The following is a 22,645-nucleotide window of genomic DNA, read 5'->3' as shown; positions in this document are numbered from 1 at the left end:
TCCAAAAATGAAGTAATAAGGAAATCATAAGTTTAATTAATTCTGTGTTAAAAACATGAAGCAAAAACTCAGAACCTCAGGGTAGTTTGTCCAAAGGATGTGTAAAATATCTTTTCTGTCCTTTTCTTCCTAGTGTTTTTTACAAGTTAGTTTATTAAGGAAAAGCTGAGGGGTATAACTCTTTTGAACATGGGATGTACTCACTCATAATTGGTTTCTAGCCATAAATAAAGAACATTGAGCCTATAATTCGTGATCCTAGAGAAGCAAGAAGGTGAACCCAAAGAAAAACATATAGTCATCCTCCTGGATATTAACCTTCATCAGGCGATGAAAGGAGACAGAGACAGACTCACTTTGGAGCACCGGATTGAAATCCTAAGGTCCAAATCAGGAGCAGAATGAGAGAGAGCACGAGCAAGGAACTCAGGACTGCGAGGGGTGCACCCACACACTGAGACAATGGGGATGTTCTATAGGGAACTCACCAAGGCCAGCTGGCCTGGGTCTGAAAAAGCCTGGGATAAAACAGGACTCGCTGAACATAGCAGACAATGAGGACTACTGAGACCTCAAGAACAATGGCAATGGGTTTTTGATCCTCCTGCACATACTGGCTTTGTGGGAGCCTAGGCAGTTTGGATGCTCACCTTACTAGACCTGGATGGAGGTGGGTGGTCCTTGGACTTCCAACAGGGCAGGGAACCCTGATTGCTCTTTGGGCTGACCAGGGAAGGGGACTTGATTGGGGGAGGGGGAGGGAAATGGGAGGCAGTGGCGGGGAGGAGGCAGAAATCTTTAATAAATAATAAATTAATTTAAAAAAATAGCAGAATGCAGCCTGTAATCCCAGATACGCAGTAGTCTGAGGCACCAGGAAGGCAGCGTCAAGTTCTTCTTGGACCACAGAGTGAGTTCCCAGCTGATGTGGGCAACTCAGTGAAACATTGTCTATAATGAAAACAATGCAAAGATGTTAGGACACAGGCACTTGAGGGGCGTGAATGAGGCCCTGGGATCAACCTCTAGAACTAAGGGCGACAGCAAAACAATTAAAAAATGCATACAAATCTGTTCTTGCTGCATCTGCCTTCAAATTTAATTTAATTATTAAACTTTTTGTTTTGTTTTGTTTTTATAAGGCTTTTTAATATTTCTGTATAGCGATAAATTCTCAATCATTTTTTGAGACTCTTAAAACATACAGTAGTTTACACACTCAGCCTCCAAAGCTACTAGCATATTATTGAGCTCTGTTTTAACACCTCTAGAATTACATAAAAAAAAATCCAATATAGAGTAATTTCAGACATTTCTCTGGATAGACTTGTTCTTTGAAGTATCTTCCCTGGAGCTAGACTCTTTAGATTCCTTTCCTAGGCTTCCTCCCACCCCCTTTTTTTTCTCAGGATTTTTCCATATGTTTTTCCAGGTTAGGCCTGGAGATCTTGCAGCTGTGGAGTTACATCTGAGGAATGATTCATTCCATACATGGCTTCGTTCAGTAAATTCTTTCCTAGAGAAACTCGAGAGTTTTTATGAACCCATGTAAAGAAGTGAATATTTATGTTAGAATGATTATGTTCCCAACAAGAACATTCATTGGATTTTAGCCAGGTGAAATCTAAACTCCATCTAAAAATCCAAATGATTAACATGGATAGATCATTATGATGATAACAGCTTTAGATTTTAAAGCTCATTCAGACATATCATTAAAAATAAGAACAGATTTTTAAAAGGACATTTATTATGAGTTCTGTCTTGTTGGGTGATAATTGGAGGAATCATTACCAAGAGAATAATACAGAATGGAATAAATGAGGGCAGAGATTGAATTACATACCAAGTCTGGATTGACAAGAACATGTTTAGATTTCAGGTCTCTGAGAACAAAATTCTCAGTCCCAACAAAAAAAAGATTTTAGTATATGCATTATCCTTTCCGTGACTACAAAAAACTAGTCTCTTTTCTTTCTTTCTTTTTCCACTGGAAAAAATTGATTTTTTTTTTTATAAAAAGAAAAGTCTGGTTTTGTAGCAGTTAACATATTTACTTATGGACTGTGACTCATGTCATTGTATTTTCAGGAGGTTGAGCCAAGACAGAAGACAACACATACACAGAGTCTGCTGAAAACTCTAAGGAATAAACTCAGGACAGCAGGAGCTATCAGAAGAGGTAGTTTGTGACTGAATCCTCTATAAGAATGAAAAGCAAACCTGGCCAGTAAGGTGGCTGTAGATTGTGGGGAAGGAACTTTGAATCTAAACTTCACAGTATTCAGTGGGGTATAAATCTGATCAGAGACAGAATCCACAGGGCAACATAGATGCAGGTCCCCATGCAGCGCATCCATCATTGCTACGAACAACCCAGGACCAAGACCAACATTCACAGCAGACCCTGAAGGGTTATCCAAAGGTGTGACCTGCAAGTGGGACTAGAGTCAAGGCTGTAACCAGAAGTTAAAAGAGTGCTGAACCTAGTGTCCTCTAGCCAAGGAGGCTGAACCTAGCCAACAAAATACTTAGCTGTTGTTTATAACAAAATCTCAACCTTTGACTTTACCAATAAGTACTCAGGAGCCAGATGCTAGGGTGAAAGCCTACTAGCTCAGAGAGGCAGAAAAAGCACCCAGATGACCTTCCTCCTTGACGGATGTCCCAGAAACCTTCACTGATAAGATAAAATGATTGAGATTTTGCTAAAAAAAAAACAAAAACAAAAACAAAATTTGGCCCTCCATCATGTGTCCCAACCACAGAGACAGAGAAATCATGCCAAATGAGAACAAACTGAGAAGCCATCAGATTTGGTAAGACACCTGAGAAGTTCTCAAGAAAAGAGCTAAATAATATTAAAAGGAGAAATCTTTTTCACATTAAGGATGGGAAATATCATACAACAGGACATTAGAATGCTGTATAATGCTACTTTAGATAGCTTGAAAATAGAAATTGAAAATGGAAAAATAAATGGCTTAACTTAGATTGGCATAATACTGATTAGAATTACTATCAGTCTGGTAATTCCTATTTTATCCTTAATAGACATAGTGACTTTTGTGTCAAATATGAAAAATGGACTGGTAAAATACAAGCTATAGGAAGATTTATAAATGGAAATAACAAAAATACTCAGACAAAGACAGAGGAATTTAGACAAGAACTCACTATGCCACTTCATGATGAAACTGAAGAGTGGTGGTCCAGGGGTGTTAGAAAACCAGCCTTAATTTATGCAATTACCATACAAGAACAGCCAGCAGACAATAGGCACCCCTACAGTTATGCAGAAGTTAAGTGGAATCCTATAGAAATGTTAGATTTTAGGAGATTTAAAGAAGGGGTTGTTTCATATGGCATGGGTCGCCTTATGTTAAGCAGATGTTAAATTCATGGACAACTCATAAGAGAATTATCCTTTAAGACTGGAAAGATTTGGCAACAGCAATATTGGAAGTGGGTCCTCAGTTACAAGGGCAAACATGGTGGAAAGAGTTAGGGCCATAGAACAAAGAAACAGGGCTAGAGGCAGTAATTCTTCCTAAGATCAGTTTCTAGGAGAATGTCAATATGCTGAGTTACAATGGCAGCTTGAATTTGATGATCCCTTCTTGGTGCTATGCCATTTAGCAGCTTTAAATGCTTGGGACAAAGTTGAAGGATCAGGAAAGAGGTCTGAGTCATTTACTAAAATTATACAAGGCCCAAAAGAAGCCTTCATTGATTTTTTTTAACAGAGTTTGACTTCCACTGTAAATAGAATAGTATCAGACTTAGAAGTCAGACAAATATTAATTGAATCTTTGGCTTTTGAAAACAGTAATTCAGAATGTAAAGGGATGATTTGGCTTTTTAAGGTAAGAGCAGCACCAATAAATGAATAGATTAGAAATATCACTGATATTGGATGCCATATTTTGATGCTACTCTGATAAGAGAAGTAATTTCTAAAAGTTACAAAAAAGTAAAGATATCAGATGTATTAACTGTGACAAACAAGGCCATTTGAAAGCGGATTGTAGGCAAGGCATTCCTAGAAAAAATGTTTTTTTTTTTCCTAGAAATAATCCAAACAGAAGGCCCCAGCATTTGGAGTATGTAGAAAGTGTGAGAAGGTCAGCATGGGACTAATGATCACTGATCAACAAGGGACAGTAAAGGTAATCCTTTGCCATTGGAAAATGTCCTAAAGGGTCTCATAGAGGCCCCAATATCAAATTTGACTCAATCATTTCCTGTTGGAATAGGAGAAACTCCTCCATAGGGCAATTAAGGGATTTAATACCTATTGTAAAAATAACACTGCTCTGGATGTAATTAAAGACAGAACAGTTCCAATAAATGAAACAAAAATTCAGGAGAGTCAAGAAAACAAGTATTTTGGCAATTTGCTATAAATGATTATAAGCCAAAGTTAAAAATACAAATAAATGTCATTGAAATTGCAGGTTTAGTAGACACTGAAGCAAGTATAACAATAATTTCACCAAAATCTTGGCCTCCAGATTATTGGCCTCTTCAGGAGGTAAATTTTCAACTTCTGGGGATTGGAACTTTATTCAGGTAAAACCAAGTACAAGATGGGTCAAGTGTATAGGACCAAAAAACAAAGAGGAAAATTAAAGCCACATGTAGCTAATATAGCCATGAATTTATGGGGTTGTGATTTGTTGCAGCAATGGAAAAACACAGATTAACATTCTTCCAATCTCAGAAATGAATTCCCTTGCCTTCTTTATTACCTATGGGATGATCTATTATATTGACTGATTTAAAAGACTGATTTTTTTTACTATATCTTTACAAGAACAGGATGAAAAAATTTGCCTTCACAGTGCCTACTTATACTAATGCTCAAACAGTTAAAAGGTATCAGTGGGAAATTCTTCCACAAGGAATCCTAAACAGCCCCACATTGGGCATAAAGTGTTGTTTTTTTAACAAAATCTTAATTGTTCAATTTTACAAATAAAGACTCACAAATAAAATGCTAAGGTGAAGTCCTGCTAGCTTAGAGAGGCAGAGACAGCACCCAGCTGACCTTTCTCCTTCACCAACATCCCAGAAGCCACCCTTCTCCGATTCCATCTCAGAACAAGATGTCTTCAAAATATCCCTCCCTTCTACTTCCTGTATGTCTCTCTCTCTCCATCCTCCTGACTCCCTCTTACTCGCTATGGCTTTTTCCTGTCAACTTATTGCTTATTCTACCTATTAACCTATGGGTGACTTTATTTATTCTTGTTTACAATAAGCAGAAGGTTCTTGGATTAAAGATGTGTTCTAGGGCTAAGCCAAACCACAACAAGAAAAGGTTTTCTAGTAAATAACATAATCTTGAGGTTCACAGCATTATCAAATACCATGCAATATATTCTTTCTGGATGCAGATTAAAAAAAAACATTCAGGCACAGGTGGTAGAACACCAGGAAAGACCAGAAAGGAACTTCTTTCTCCACAACCAAACATTATCAAAATATAAGTACACTGAAAAAGTAAGTGATATTGAAATGTATAATCACACGTAAAAGGAAATCCATTAGAAAAACAACAGATTTCTAAAAAGGAATATCTTAAAAAGTTTATATAGTGTATTTTAAGATCTGAAAGACAATTATAAAGCTAATCTACTATACCCAGCAAAACTATCATGATTGAAGGAGTCAGAAAAGCTTCCCATGATTAAAAACAGGCTAAAACAATCCAACAGAAGGTATTTGAATAATAGTTCATACTGAAGATTAATTTAAAAACTTCCATGAGGCTACAGACAAGAGTAAATCACATTAGCACATCAGTTAAATAAGGAATAAAAAAATTACAAAATTGTCAAAAATAACCAGAAATAACATACACCTTTTGATGACACCTCTGATTATTAGTGGTTTGAATCCCCAGTCAAAAGATGGGAAGTAGCAGATTGGATTTTAAAACAAGTGCTCAGTTGACACCCTTCACTGTCAAAGACAAATGAACCTTTGAATGGAAAGATATGATAGGTATTCTAACAAATAGAATTAGATAAGCAGGTATCACAAATAAATTCTATTTTAGAGCAAAACTAAAAGAGATTGTTTTAAAGGTGATTTTATACTGGTTAAGGAAACAACTTATAAAGAGACTATTACAATTTTGAGCACATGTGTATAAACATGAGTAAAAGCAACTTTATTAAATAAGTACTACTATATTATTAAGACACAGATTAATCCCAAAGCAACAACAGTGGGTGGTTATAAACATCCCATGCTTACAAAAAGACATGTCACCCAGACAAAAATAAACAGAGAAACATCCAAATTAAATTACATCATAAATCAAATGGGCCTAACAGATACATATAGAATATTATATCCAAGCATTACATCTTCTTCTTAACCTTCCATTTTGTCTATAACAGAGCATCTAACAGAACATAAAACAAGCCACAGGATGTATAGGGAAATAAAATGACAGTTTTGATTCTATATGACAGAAATAAAATAAAACCAGAAATCAACAGCAAATGAAACTATGTAACATGCACAAATTCATGGAGGTTGAACATTATCTATTGAATTATGACTGGATTTCAGAAGAAATCAATATGAAAACCTAGAAATCACTAGAGTAGAATGAAAATGAAAGCCCAGACTATGGGTTGCAGTGAGAATAGTTACAAGAAGAAAACGTATGCTACAAGTGTTTAACAATGAAATTAGAGATATCTTAAATAAATGACTTAATGGTGCATCTTAGGGCTTTGGAAAATTAAGTAGAAGCCAAACCCCAAATCTGTAGACTAAAAGAAATAATTAAAATCAGTACAGAAATCAGTGAATCAGAAACAAACAACAAGAATTTGTTGACATGCTCTCTGCCACAATAAATGGACTGAACCTCAGAAACTGTAAGTGGGCCACCCCAATAAAATGTTTTCCTTATAAGAGTGGCCATGGTCATGGCTTCTCCTCTTAGTGATAGAAACCCCAACTAAAACACCATGAATGTGCACGTAGAGGCCAGAGAGTGACTTGCACTATTTTCCTCTATGGTTCTCCCCCTATATTTCTGAGACATCCTCTCTCACTGACCCTAGGGCCTGTCTCTTAAGCAAGACTGACTGGTCAAGGAGCCCCAGGGATCTTCCTGTGTCTGTCTCCAGTGCTGAAGTGACAGAGGCCAGCCTCTACACCCATTTCATTTTGTGAGCTAGGAGTCTGAACTCCGGTCCAATGTATACACTTTGAGTCATCTCAGCAAGCCCACCCCCCCCCAACCCATTTCCATTGTTTGGCTCTCACAGATACTTCCTTGTATGTTTTGTGATTGGAGGTGTAAACGAGTCCCTTCTTAGAACTGTTTAAGCCTTAGAGAGTCTATTCCTCCGTTATAGCATTTACTTTTGCTTCTGGAAATTGGCTCCCACCCAAACCAAAATGACTCTGAAGTGAATTTCAAACCTGAGCACACAGACCACACAGGTGGTATTAATTAATGCAGGTCATAAACCCATTTGAAGGCTGCCTTCTGGCTGTGAATTCTGAGAGCTTTTATTATTCTCTTGGCAGCTTTTACACCTAATAGTGTGATTTTCCTCACTCTGTCTTCTGGACAGTTGTTTTATTTCTGATGTGAACTGCCTAGCAACTTGGGGCCCAGCTCTATGTCAAGGTCTCCAGCTAGAGCTGGACCTAGAGGACCAAAGTCCTTACAGGTCCTCGTTCCCTTTCAGCCGCCAATGTAGAATCTCAGGATAAGCATCCTTTGGCGTTTGGTGTTCTAGTACCTTACACAATATCCATTTTGTTTCATTGTTTAATTCTGGGAGTTCCACAGCTTCTAACTTAGCAATGATTTTCAAAAGTTATGGGATATTTTTTGCCTTTTTTTTTTTTTAGTTGGCATCGTATAATATTTGTACTTGTTTATTGAGTCTGGTCGTCATTAAATAAAAATAATGTTTAATAAACAATCTAACTAGTATTTTCCCCTTAAATATCATCACTTTTCTTTTGTATGTGAAATTATCCACTCGCAGATGACAAACACCCCTTATTTTAACTCATTTGTGGATGTTAACGTAACTGACCATAGTAGCAAACAGTGGGGCAAAGGCCAGGAGCAGGAAGTGTTCAGGAGATAGGGGAGCTTAAGAAGACAGATTATGAAAAGCAAGGAGAGCTGAAGGGGAACCATTCTGAGGGTCTAAAGCATAATAGACAATCATAGCCAATATTGCATGTAATGTAAAACCTTTCAAAAATGTTGTACCCGGCACATTGCACCACTGAGAAGCTTACTCAGAGAACATATTTTGCCTTAGCCAAAATCTGAAGGCACTATTCCAGTGTGTTCTTTCTGGGGTGCTCACAAAATGTTAAGGGTAGTTTAGGACAGTGGCATTCAGTCTGTTCATCGTGACCCCTTCTCTGGATCAAACGACCCTTTCACAGGGGTTGCATATCACATATTTACTTCACAATTCCTAACAGTATCAAAATTACAGTTATGAACTTGCGATGGAAATAATTTTAGGGTGGGGGTCACCAAAAACATGAGAAACCTTATTAAAGGGTCACAGCATCAGGAAGGTTGAGAACCATTGTCTTAGGATATAGGAAAAGCCCATGAAAATATAAGTTAGGTTTAACCAAAATTTAAAGCTCCTGCTCAACAAAGGGTATCAGTAAGATTTCATGACCTTTCCCCTTGTTCTTATTCTTCAAAAGTTGTGACATGGGTGTTTGATGATGACCCTGGGTGATCACTGCTTAACTGGATGCAGCTAATGGATCCTAAGACTTTTCCAGCAAACTTCCAAAAAGGCGCAAGTCAGAGCCTCAATCATAAGTACACTGTGCCATCAAATGTGCCTTCAGGAGTGATGGAAAGTTGGCTGGACCATGCAACCCTCACATTAGGTCCCATCATGGAACATTTTATTGGTAATGAAAACACTATTTTGATCTTTTATCTGCAGCCTTAATTTTATTCATCATTTACTTGGCTGATTAATGGAATAAGACTAAAGGAATTTTTTAGGGCCCCCTTGAAAGTAAGCATATAATATCATTTCAGTTGTTCCTTATTAAAAAAAAATATAAAATTTACACATTGTAAAAAATATACTTATGTCTTTAATAAATCTGTTTTCTGTTTCTGACTATATAGAGAGTCTATAAAAAGTATCAGTATGGTCATCAATGTGTGGTCAACATGGTAGCAATATCTCAAGCTACCAGAACATAGCACAGGTAATCGGAGAAGTCACACTGCTGTCCATTCAAGTCCATCTCCAGAAAGTTGTCACGAGGTAGCCTAAATTCTTGTTATGAACAGAGACAATGTCAGTTCAATGATTGTAATATCTCTAAAGCATAGACACAGGAGGAAAGGGGCCTTCCCACTTCTTCCTTCCTCCCCTCAGCATATATATATTAACACCTACAACTTTGTTAAGATGGGGAAACTACCACACAGGCTTTCAAACCAGACCTGATGGGGAAACCAATAGCTGTCTTTCATAACATGATTGACACATCCAGACACATCCTAGAGCAATAGTCCAATACTGAAATCAGCAAGTCATGGCTAAGCTGAATTTTCAGTCAAAAGGGAGTGGATCCAAATGGGAGGGGGTGTAAGAGGAACTAGAAGGAGTGGAGGGAGGTAAAACCGTAATTAGGATATTTTGTGGGAAGATAACCTACTTCTAATAAAAGTAAAAACTAATTTCCTATGGAAATGTAGTTTCCCATCTTAAATTTGAAAAATTAATGAAAGCATGGCCATTTAGTATAAATATATATTTTTAAATTGTATATATGTGTGGTTCAATCTATGATTCTCCTTGTCATTAGCAATATAGTTATACAAAAGGAACAAATTCTCAATTTCAGGGTCAGATTCTCATCTGTAAGATAAAGTAATAATAAATAATCATTGTCTTAGAGATAGATGAAAGACCATGACAAAAAGTAACAGGGAGGAAAGGGTTTATTTATTCCACATTTCACAGCTCAGTCATGGAGGCCAAGACAGGAACTCAAGTAGGGCAGGTACCCAGAGGCAGGAACTGAGGCAGAGGTCATGGAGGAGTGCTGCTTAATGGGTTGCTCTTTATGGCTTGCTCGACCTGCTGTTTTATAGAACTCAGAACCACCAGCTTGGGGTTGAACCACCCACAATGGGCTAGACCCTAACATATCAATTACTAAATAAGAAAATGCATCACAGGCTCCCCTACAGCTCAGTCTTAAGAAGGACTTTTCTCCATTTAGGTTCTCTCCTCTTAGGCAATTCTAACTTCTATCAAGTTGACATAAAACTAGTCAGTACTGTCGTCAACTACAATATGCTTTGACATTTAACCAGGCAACAATCTGTCAAATACATGTGCCTACCCTTACCAATCAGTAATATTCTTTTGTAATATTTACTATTATTGTGCTTTTCCCCCTTTAAATTTAAAAATGACTAAATCTATTAGAGCTAATGAATGAGCATCTAAGTGGAGGTACCCACATTTGAGGGTTCTGTTTTCTAGAATATTGCTTGAAAACCTTGCATAACACCTTGCTTCAAGACAAAAAGTCAAGAAAACTGATAAACTCATTAAAAACCGAAGAAAACAAAGTAACATCCTAGAAATGCAAGGTGATAGTAAAATATTTTCTTCTTGTTAAAATGAATCAAAGCCTTTATAGCCCTGCCACATATGGGTCTCATCTGCTCACTCAGGGGCATGTTCTCATGGGACCAACATAACGCTGGGTTTTCTTTTTGTTGGGAGTTAAACTCAGACTATTTAATATAGAGGGAGCATTGATTCAGTGTTGAGCTTTAAGGCATGTGTGCGTGTGTGCTTGCATGCTTGCGTGTGTGTTTGTGTGTGTATATACGTTGGTTTCATCTTTCCACTGGTCTCCTACTAGTCAGTGTGGGGAGACAATAATGCCTTCATTCCTAACTTTGACTTTGCAATGCTGCCTCAAATGTCCAAAGAGCTTGTAAAGGGTGCTGGCTGTCCGGATGGAGAGAGAGCAGGTGTGTAAGTGTATTCTCATGGGTATTTTACCCTCCAGCTGAAAGAAAGCTTGGTCTCTTCTCCTGTCACTGGTTTAATGGTGGTTCAAGCCTATAAAAGTTGAAACTGGGAGTCCTAACTGACACATGGAGAATGATTTAGATTGTGCATTGGGTATGGTAGCAACAGTGGGCTAGATAGAAACCGTGATGGTATCAGCTTAGGGATCTTCACTAAGTTGATAGCCATTAATGCTGAGGTTGGTGGTGACAACTTCCTACGGTGCAATGACAAAAATTAGTAAGTATCTCAGTTAAAAAAAAAAAAGCAAAGGACTTAAAGTGGGTGCCAGGAAGGAAGAGTTATCATTTCCTTTTCAACAGCAATTAAAGAAACACTGACCAAAAATTTAAGAAATGAGTGGCTTGTTTCTCTGTACCTCAGACAACCTACTAAATCAATGTAGTTTTTATATTCATTAAATTGAAGAATAATTTATACTCTTTAATGTTTGTTTTTAGTGAAGAATCTAAGACTTACAGAAGCCAGTAAAACGGACAAAAAGATAAACTACTTCCACATATAATAACTACTGTTTTTCAAGTGGATTTGTATTTTCCCATATATAACTGACTTCAAAATTTTCATTCTTTTTTTTATCACGCAACCAAGCTACTATGAACCATGTAATCCCCATCGCCATTGAAATATGTATTTTAAATTTAAATGGAGCTTGATTTTTAAAAATTGCACCAAGTATATTTGTATAACGTAGCAGAAAGTAAAAGCGGCTGTTAAAAAACAATGCAAATGCATCCTTTTAAAAATTAAAATTGTTTTTTTCACTATGCAAGTCCATTGAACATGTACCGCAGTTCACAATATCCTTCCCACATAAGCATGCACTGTGCCCTAAGAACATTCCTCTCATGTCCCTGCTCTCTCATTCTTGCCCCTCCCCTGCTGTTAGTCCTCTTTCTTCCTCTAAAGACCTTAATGTCTACTTTCATACCATACAGCATATGCCTACAGAATCCTATGTATCTATACAAAGTCTAGGAGCCACATATGAGAGAAAATGCATGATATTCTTCTGGAAACTGGTCTTATTTGGTTAATATGTTTAGCTGCAGTTATATCCTTACATTATTTATATTCTTTTTGTGTATGCATGTTTTGCCTGCATGGATGATTATATACCACTTCTGTACCTGGTGCTCTTGGGAGACCAGAGAAGGACATCTGATCCCCTGGAACTGTAGTTAGACATATGGTTACTAGGATTGACCATGAGTCCTCTGGAAGAGCACCTAATGTTCTTAGCCATCTCTTCAACTCCCCCAATTTTTGTTTTTGTGTGTTCTTTTGTTTTGTTTTCTGCAGGTAACATATCTTCATGGACCTTAATTTCTGTTTGTGATCTCATTCTTTAATGTTTAAAAAAACTCTTTCAAATAAAGACTCATTATGGCCAATAAAGTCTGAGGACCACCATGAGATACTGATTCTGATATTTTTAGAGCAGAAAATAAAATAAAATTTACTCAGAATTATGTTGTAAAGTCCAAGGGTACCTCGGTTGTTAGAATCCCAGATAGACCTCACCACAGGGCTGGGCAAAGAGCATAAAAGGCCATGGCTACTGAACACTGGATGCCCAGGTTGCATCACAAGTGGAGTTGAGGATGTCTTTAGAACATCCTGAACATGTCTGACACTTCATTCCTAGAAAATGAATTCTGCTTTCACTATCATTGCTGTGAATGAACTCCATCGCCTCTGCAGGGAAACCCACGGAAGAACTTACGATTTCTTGGAATATTTAGAGAAAACAATGATCACCTCCCTCCCTATAAAAAGCTATTGATATACAATAGTAAGATCACGCTTGTCCTCATAGTTCAGATTTCAAACATAATTCCATAAAGAAACACAACCACCTATGAATCAATTACTCTCATCCTCCAACAAACATTATCTTCCCATTACTGGGTATACTTAATCCCATATTCAGAACTTGAGAATGATATCTAGTCATGATGTAGGATTTCCCTCTGTATACTTGAATACCATTGATAAATCAAGGAACTGCTTTGGGCCTATAGCAGAGCTATAGGGGAACAGAGTTAGGTGAGGAAAACTAAGCTGAATGCTGGGAAAAAGGAGGCAGAGTCAGAGAGAAGCCATGGAGCCACCACCAGAGTCAGACATGCTGAAACTTTGCCAGTAAGCCACTTCCACGTGGCAATGCACAGATTAATGGAGATGAGTTATATTAATAGGTAAGAGTCAGCCAATAAGAAGCTAGAGATAAAGCAGAAGTTAGGTCTCTTTTTTGTGGTGCCTCCTAGGTGGTCAGTTGTGCAAAGATGAAGCTGAATATTTCCTTCCCTGTCACTGGCTGTCAGAAACTCATCGAAGTGGATGATGAATGTAAGCTTCAGACATTCTATGAGAAGTGCATGAACACAGAAGTAACTGCTGAGGCTCTGGGTGAAGAGCAGAAGAATTACGTGGTCCGAACCAGTGGCAGCAATGACAAACAAGATTTTACCATGAAACAAGGTGTCCTGACCTATGGCAGAGTGTGCCTGCTGTTGAGTAAGGGGCATTCTTGTTATAGACCAAGGAGAACTGGAGAGAGGAAGTGCAAGTGTGTTTGAGGATGCATTGTGGATGCCAATCTGAGTGTTCTCAACTTGGTTATTGTTAAAAAAGGAGAGAAGGATATTCCTGGACTGACGTACTACTGTGCCTCTTCGGTTGGAGACCTAAATGAGCTTGCTGAATCCAAAATCTTTTAAATCTTTCTAAAGAAGATGGTATCTGCCAGTACATTGTCAGAAAGCCTTTAAACAAAGAAGGTAAGAAGCCCAGGATGAAGGCACCCAAGATTTAGCATCTTGCGACTCCACGTGTCCTGCAACACAAACACCATCATATTGCTCTGAAGAGGCAATGAACAAAGAAAAACAAGGAGGAAGCTGCAGAATATGCTAAGCTTTTTGGCAAAGATAATGAAGGAAGCCAAAGAAAAGTACCAGGAACAGATTGCCAAGAGGCGAAGGCTGTCCTCGCTGAGAGCTTCTACTTCTAAGTCTGAGTCCAGTCAAAAATAAGTCTTTAAGGGTAACAAATAAATTATCAGACCTTGGGGTAAAAAAGAAGCTAGAGCTAATGGACCAAGCAGTGATTTAAATAATATGGTTTCTGTGTGATTATTTCAGGGGTGAGCAGCCAGGAACCAACAAATGGCCTCCCTCCTACATAGTCATCTTCTGTTTCAGTCATGATACTTATTCAAAATGGCATCTTCTATTAACAAAACTATAATGTAAATGACCATCCTAATAAATACTACATACAGCATCCAAGGAAACAGCTTTGAAGATACATTTGTACACACTATGCACAAAAATAGCCTATATACAAACTTATATCTGTACATATATGTATATAAACTAAACATTAGATTTATGTTTGCATGGATACAAGCCTATCATTTTGTACCAGGCATCATTCCCATGGTTAGATAAAGATTTGATTCACATGATTCTTTTCTACTTCACACATACCCTAAACTTGACATAAATTTCAGTTGATTGGAGGATCTAACTTTCTTAGAGTCTTCCTTAGCTTGAGAACCAGACATGACAGAGTAAAGGGAATATCCACAGAGAGTAATCAGGCCATGTCCACAGTCCTCCTAACTCACTGTATAGCAGCAACCATGTCTGTTGGTGGAAATAATCAACAACCTCAATAAACATAAATACATTTTTATATGTTCATCCAGTGGGCTGAAATCCTCCAGCTGTACATTGGAGCTTTTCCTTACAATTACATGGGATCACTGTTTCATTTGGTGGAATTTTAAAAGACGAACCTCAAAAAACATAAAACAAAACACGCCATAATGGGTTGTTGGGTCACTAGTGAGAAATCCTCCATGCTGATCATGGACTCGGACTCCTGTTGTCTGTCTGCAGAAGAAACAGTACTATGCTGTTCACGGTTCAGAACATTTGCCATTTCCTGCTGGACAGAGTACTAACTTTCCAAGACATTGTTCCCAGATGGTGCGATAAATGAATCTTTCCCAGAGTACTCAACCATTCTGCAAGGCCAGCTGCTTGTGGGAAATGGTTTCTTCCGGAGGACTGCGAATTTATGAGCATCGCCTCTGTAGCGTGTATCTTTGCAACGGAGATGCGCTGTGAGATACGACGATGACACGAAAAGCATCAGGGAATCCACTGATAAGGTTCTGGCAAGAAGTACAGGAGGCAAGAAAGGCAAGGGCATGTTTAGGATAAGAATCTTCCAGTAAGAAGAAATTGGTGCAGGTTAAACATCCTTTTATTCAGAATGCTTGAATCAGAGTGTTTTGAGTCATTTTTTCTTTTAGAAATATTTCCATACAGATAATGAAACATTTCGAAGATGAAACCAAAGTCTAAACAGAAAGTTCACTTATGTTTTATTGTGCTGTTTATACATGCAGCTGTTATGCAACACTATTCCTGAAGAGATGTGAGCAAATGTCTCAGATAGCGCTCTGATGACAGACTAAAGTAAGGAAACCACCAAAAGACAAGCTGGGTGAACTAATGAGCTTTATTGGGGTTGCTCACAGGAATATGGGGTGGAAGTTACCTATGCAGAGTCCATTATGACTCAAAGACAACTGCCATCACTGAACCTTACCCCCTCATGGATAACAGCTCAAAAAAGTCATAATCCTAGATAGAGCACACTACACAGCCCACATGGAACTTGGGGGTGCTCAAAAAGTTGGAGTCACCCCTCTATGAATTCCAATTGTTCTGAGTCTCTTCTGGGCAGTTCAGCTGGCCTCTGCTTCTTCTAGGCCGTTTTGCTGGTCTCTGTATCTTCTTGATTTCTCGGTTGGTCTCAGCCTCTTCTAGGCAGCTCATCTTGTCTGAGAGTGTCTCTCATCAGTCCTTACTGCTTTTATACGTTGGGAAGGTAGAGACCAAGTTAATGTGGTCAGATTCAGGGGCTTCCTGGAGCATTTGAGTTGTTTACTTCTTGACATTAAGGAGCGCCCCTGCAGGATGAAGTATTTCCTCTCCACGTAAGACGTCCTGTTGATCCACCTCCTTTCTAACACCCTACATCCTAACAATCTTCCTCCCAAGGTTGAATGTCTTGATCTTAGAGAAAACTTATAAAACAGTGGCTTACCAGTTATTACATACAGTTACGTGTGTGTGTCTGTGTGTGTGTGTGCAGGTATGTGTGCACATATATGAATGTGCATGTGGAGGGCCGAGTAACATTTGGGTGTGTCCCTAAGAAGCATTTGACCTTTCTTCTGTTTATTGTTTTATCTGAGTCAAGGCTCCTTGGTGGAATCTGGGGCTTACGGATTAGGCTGGGCTGGCTGACCAATGAGCTGTGGAACCTGTCGGTTTCAACCTCCTTGGCACTGGGATTACGTGAGTGTATCACCTGTCTAAATTTTTACGCAGGTGCTAGGGATCAAAGTTAAGTCCTCTGGCTTATGCGGTAACTTTCTGACTGCACCATCTCCCCAGCTCGTCAATCTACAGTGTCAGCCATCCAAAAACTCAGCCATCAGGAAGCTGACAGTCACTTAGATAACAGGAGCTTTGTTAAGTCACTTTGGCAAACTGGAAGCTTAGGTGAGTGAATCTTGGTGAAAGCAAGCCTGTTTTCTTCATCATCGATGATCATTTACCCTTCAGAATATAACTATTTTCCATGGGCCTTCTGCTGTAAGAACAGTTGAACTTCTCCACATGGGGGAAACAGTGTATATTACATGGAGGCAAAATACAGCTCTTTATCTTTGACCTGTGGCAGACTGGCTTCAACAAGCATACCACTTGCCAGGGTAGGGGCATTAGGGTTACAAAAATAAGTAAAGAGAACAAAGACATGTGTGAAAATAATAAAACAGAAACATAGGATAGTACTGAGAGAGAGAGTTCCAGTGAATACTGAAATCGCCTGTGTTTAATTTTCTGTACACTTTTATATCCCAATACTGAAGGGGAGAGAAGACCAAAGACTGTTTTAGCATGATACAAAGGTCATCCAGAATAGTTATTTGCTTCAATTCTTGAAATATCAAGTCAGTAATTCTAGAGAAGAGCATTCTGTTGTTTAGACAGTGAACCCACCCTAGACCAAGTATCCTGAAGGCAAGCACTCCCTAAGTCAAATCTCTTCACTCAAAAGGAGAAACAGAAGTGTGGTTGAATTCTCTGACCTTTTGTCAGGGTGGAATGGATCTACCTGTATGGGCCATCTTCATGTCCAAAACACCAAGCCACCACACTCTAGGTCAGGGTGTGTAGCCACACTTGCCAACAACTTTGACAAACTTTCCGACCTTCAGACAGGATGAAATCAGTTCACACTTTTGGACCTCCACAGACCTGAGAGTCTTCCACCTTTTACTGAGTTCAGAATAAGAGAAGCAGCTGCATTCAGTCCAGACAGCAATGACACTTAGCTGCTGCACTACTCTGAGCCCTTCAGCTACACTGGCCAGGGATGAGAAGTGAGGCTGAATGTTTAAAACACTTGTCCACACATGTGGGCTTCATGAAGTCACATTCATGTGACACAGTCTAAGACCACTGAAGGTATTTTATCTCCATCTTTTCCCAAGTCTTCATTAGTCTCTGATCTAAAAATTCCGTGTAGCTCTGGTTGGAAAGACCATCTCTGTTTCTACTCTAATAGAGAAATGAGATATCATGATGTTTTTATACTTTATTACCTACTTCAATTGCCTTTTACTGGGGATCAAGTGCACCCAAAGATGGCTGTGCCAGAATACCATAAAGTATATTTCTAGCACAAGTTAATTTTATTTGTTAGTCAGTCACTGAAGAGTGTCCTGCGAAACCACAGCTGACTTTGAACAAGATTGGCACAGCAGCAGACACAGGAAGCGAGATAGGCACACCTGGTTCATGCAAGTTATTCCATTTCTGTATCACAAGACACACCCATACATAGATTAGAGAACACCTCATTCATCCTGGCCACCTCCCTTGAATGGTTGCTTAGTTTTTGATGTCAAGACCTGAAAAGTTTTTAAAAGCAGCTGGTCACCAAAGAATTCAAGGCAGGCTGTTCTCTGAAATCCCAGGACCCTCCATTATCATTTTTCTTCTGCTTCAAGCCATCTGTGTACCATAGTCATATAACCTGCAAGAGAGAGACTCAGTTATTGAGTTTGCTATGTTGATGTGTTCATTGACACCTAAACCAATGGGAGTACAAATCTGGCTTTGAGGCCAAAGGTCAAATGCTGTGTTTACAACTCGTGAAATGTACCTTGACTCTGAAATGAAAAGAAACTCATAGACCCACAGCAATATAAATCCCAGGACAGCTTTGTAACTTTAAAACCAGCATCCTCATATGGAAGTCTTATCGATTAGTTGACAACAGCCTTCAGGGCAAAACTCAATGATGCCTGTTTTTTTTAGCCCTGTGAGCATCACTCAGAGGGCTCACTGTAAGATGTGGGAACACTCTGGAGGCAGAGGAAGACAGATCTCTGTGAGTTCAAGGCCAACCTGGTCTACAGACCTAGTTCCAGGACAGCTAAGACTGTTACACAGAGAAATCCTGTCTCCAAATAGATAGATAGATAGATAGATAGATAGATAGATAGATAGATAGATAGATAGATGATAAGTAAATAAGTGGGAGCCTACATAATAATCATAATTTTCCTTTTTGATTCCTCGATTTTAAACTCAGCCTTTCCTGGACACTGAAGTGTTGACAATTTCTCTATCAACATTTCGAATCCTTCTCTCAACATCTGTCTTCTTGGTCCATTTTCGATGACACCCTGAAGCATCCTGAAGACTAAAAACTGTGGTAGCTAAAATTTTAAGTAAACTGCAGGTCAAAGGTTTTGTCCTGCCACTTGAGGCCTTGCCTGGTTACAGATGTCTTGTTCAGGCTCCTTCTCTCACATTACTAGGCATCTTAGCTAGTGTTACTCTCATAGATTCCATGGAGTTTCCATCTTACTAGGTTTCTGTCTTACCCCCAGAATGTTCCCCGACCTGTCCCAGTTATTTCTCCCAGTATATTCTCTCTACCTACCCCACCACCTGATCTCTTCTGTTCCCATATCTACCCTCCCCCAATCCACCGGTGGTGTGGGAGGTCCTTCTGTCCATGTGTTGCTGTTATTGGTTAATGAATGGTTTGGCCTATATCATGGGAGGAGGAAGGCAAAGTTAGAAGCATGGAGCTTCCACTGCTGGAGATAAACATGCTGAAACTTTGCTGGTACCACGACCTCATGGTGATGCACAGATTAATGGAGATGGGTTAAATTAAGATGTAGGAGTTAGCCAATAAGAAGCTAGAGCTAATGGGCCAAGCAGTGATTTAACTAATACAGTTTCTGTGTGATTATTTCAGGGCTGAGCAGCTGGGAATGAACAAGTAGCTTGCTGCTACACACCAGCAAGATTCACTCTATTTCCCTTTCCCGTGGAGATCTTTGCATCTCTGCTTAAGTCCTCCTTGCTGCTTGCTTGACCTCTCTGAGTCTGTGGACCTTAGCATGATTATCTTGTACTTTATAGCTCTCATCCATTTATAACTGAGTGCATACCATGTTTGTCTTTCTGGGTCTGGGTCACCTCACTCAGGATGATTTTTTTCTTCTCATTCCATCCGCTTGCCTGCAAATTTCATGATGCCATTGTTTTTAACAGCTGAGTAATGCTCCATTGTGTAAACGAACCACATTTTCTTTATTCATCCTTCAATCGAGGGACATCTGGGTTGTTTCCACTTTCTGGCTACCATAAACAAAGCTGCTATGAACATAGCTGAACAAGCCCCAAAACTCAGTTTGTCCTGCCTGCACAGTGTTCTGCGACTGGAGCCGAGCAGAACTGTCGTCAGAGAGACTTCATCTAGCAACTGATGGAACAGATACAGCGTCCCATTGCCATTCATTAGACAGAACTCAGGGAGTCCTATGAAGAAGGACGAGGAAGGATCAGAGGAACCAGAGGTGTCAGGGACACCACAAGAGCACAGCCCATAGAAACAACTGACAGGGACACATGGGGCTCGCTGGTATCCAAGAGTCCTCTGCATAAATGTTATGGTCGAATACCCTGGTGTTCTTATCAGATTCCTAACAATAAGAACTTGGGCTGCCTCTGACTCTTGCCTGCTGGTGGCACCCTTTTCTTCCTACTGGGCTCCCTTCTCCCATCTTGATGTGATGGTTTGTGTCTAGTCTTATTGTTCCTTGTTAGTCTGTGTTTGGCTGATGTCCCTGGGAGACCTGCTCTTGTCTGAGGAGAGACAGAGGAAAGAGGATCTGGGGGAAAGGTGAGATGGGGAGACTGGAGGAAGAAAGGGAAGGGAAACTTCACTCAGGATATTTGTATATATTTGTAATATATGAAATATGTTACATATAGGAAAGCATAAAATACATGCATTATGTAATATAGGGACGAAGAATAAAAATAAACAATAAAACACACACATAAAAAACATTGAGCAAAATGATGAAGATATACTGCTCTTTGCTATGGCAGTCAGGGTAACACACAATTTGAGAAAGCCTAATTTCTCTAATTCTCTTCTTTTAGGCAAAGTTTCACTATGTCATTCTGGCTGGGCTACAGTAACTTCCTAAGTAGACAAGGCTGGCCTGGAACTCATAGAGATCTCCCTGCTTCTGCTTCCCAGGCATTGGGATTAAAGGCATGCCCTACCCTCTCTATCTCGAGTTCTTTGTGTCTTAAAAATGAGGATGAAGGCATTTCTTTAATATTTATTTGGTGCTAATTCCTCGGCAAACTACCGCTCAAATTCCTGTCAGATAAGAACGACTTTAAACGTAATTTATGTCACTATAATAACAGGCTTTGCCTTTGGGTCAGAAAAACACATTTCAAGGATGCAAGGGGAAGATCAGATTATTAAAAGAACTCAAAAGCTACTCATTATTTGAACAAACCTTTTCTTGAAGAACAAGTAATGTCCACCTCAGTTATTAAAGCTCAGAATTATTTATTTCCTTTTAACTAGTCTCACCTTCGTGCTGTGCTTCTTTATTCGTGCCAGAGAGGGAAGGAGCTCCCTGAGGTTGGTGGACACTTAGTGGCTCCTCTCCACAGCCTGTCTCACTCTGGACTGTGCTCCTGGCCCTCGGCTCTCATAACCTGTGCAGGGTGTGCGTGGGTGCCCAGGGTCTGAGCTGCGCCAGACCTATGACGTCATGTTAGACAATGCAAGCGCCGCCTGAAACCAGACTCGGCCCCCTTGTCTTTCTCGCCATGTCTTTTATACCGTATAAGAAAAATTACATTGTTTGAAACGAAAGAATTTTCAAGACTAACTTCCGCTTAAAAGATTTATTTCCCCCCATTGAAGAAAGACAGAGCTTAAAACAAAAATATGGTGCTCTTTGGCAACGCCTACTTGCGCAAATGTGTGAGGGGATAATAGCTGCCCCGTGGGAAGATGCACTTCACATTCTGAGGGGAGCAGCTGCTCGCTGGTAGAAGCACTTCCGGTTCTGCTCCCGGCATCTTCCAGTAACAGTCGGGACATCTGACGACACCTCGCCAGAGTTGAGCAGACCATAATTTTTGTTTTGCTTCATTTAGTCTTGTGTTGGCTGCTGACATCTGTCTTTAATGTACTCTACAACATGGCCACTTAACGTGAGGCTGCAATGCCCGATCTTTATGCCCTTCAAGCAGCAGCGCTATTTTGGCTGGTGTTAATTGTGTTGTCAAAGATACAGCTGTTGCAGGAAATATTTTGAATGTCTAGTCCCAGCTGGCACGCTGAATGAGTGGGGCTCTGAGCACTGGCATCGGTCCATTTTCGAAATGGGTATTCCTGGTGCCTTGTGAGGGGGTCTGCCAAAGTGGGAGGTGAGACATTAATCCGTGCTATTTCACCCTGCGCCCTGCTGCAAACACTGCAATTCACCAATCAGAATAAGCGTATTAGTGTCTTTCGGCATGCTAATTTTTACATATTGCCTCTTTGTACTACAGATGCAGTGGCGTTATCAATAGAGTATGTGAGAACTGACCTATCAAAGTGAAATCATCAAATTAAACAGTGAAAGGAAGGACTAGCGAGGCTGGTGGGCAGCTCAAAGAGTGACAAGTTAGCACCCAGCCGAGTTCAATAGATATTTTTTAATCCGTCATTTTTTTAAACTTTAAATCAAACTTACTTTTCTGCCATACATAAGAACATGCAAATTCATGCATGAAAATAAGGCACCCAGGATGCTTTAATATGCATATGTATTATGCAATCTTTAAATCTATAAAATACCTGTCTCCTGAAGCATTCATCCTTTGTTTACAGTGAAGCACTGAAATCCTCTTTTCCAGCTGGACACAGCAGCACATGATTGTCTCTGCCCAACTCTGTAACAGCGAACAGTAGTGTTTGCTCCCAAGGAGCTGCAGCAGCTTCTGAGGTCGTCAGCAACAGATGTCTTACACAGAGGACCCCTACACAGACATCGTTCTTCTTAAACCGGCACTCAGTGAGTTGGTACAAGCTCAAACATTCAACTATACAGCAGATGATTCATTTTGCCT

General features: G+C 39.5%; 1 pseudogene; it reads left to right on the top strand.

The window, feature by feature from the left end:
* The first annotated feature begins 13,387 nt into the window (after positions 1-13,387).
* LOC126493778 (40S ribosomal protein S6-like) lies at positions 13,388-14,137 on the top strand (annotated as a pseudogene).
* The last annotated feature ends 8,508 nt before the right edge of the window (positions 14,138-22,645 follow it).

Source organism: Alexandromys fortis, unplaced genomic scaffold (assembly GCF_014885135.2).
Source record: "Alexandromys fortis isolate MF-2015 unplaced genomic scaffold, M_Fortis_MF-2015_v1.1 scaffold_28, whole genome shotgun sequence".
NCBI classification, from domain to species: Eukaryota; Metazoa; Chordata; class Mammalia; order Rodentia; family Cricetidae; genus Alexandromys; species Alexandromys fortis.
Note: the sequence above shows the minus strand (reverse complement) of the source record. Positions and strands in the feature narration are given on the sequence as shown.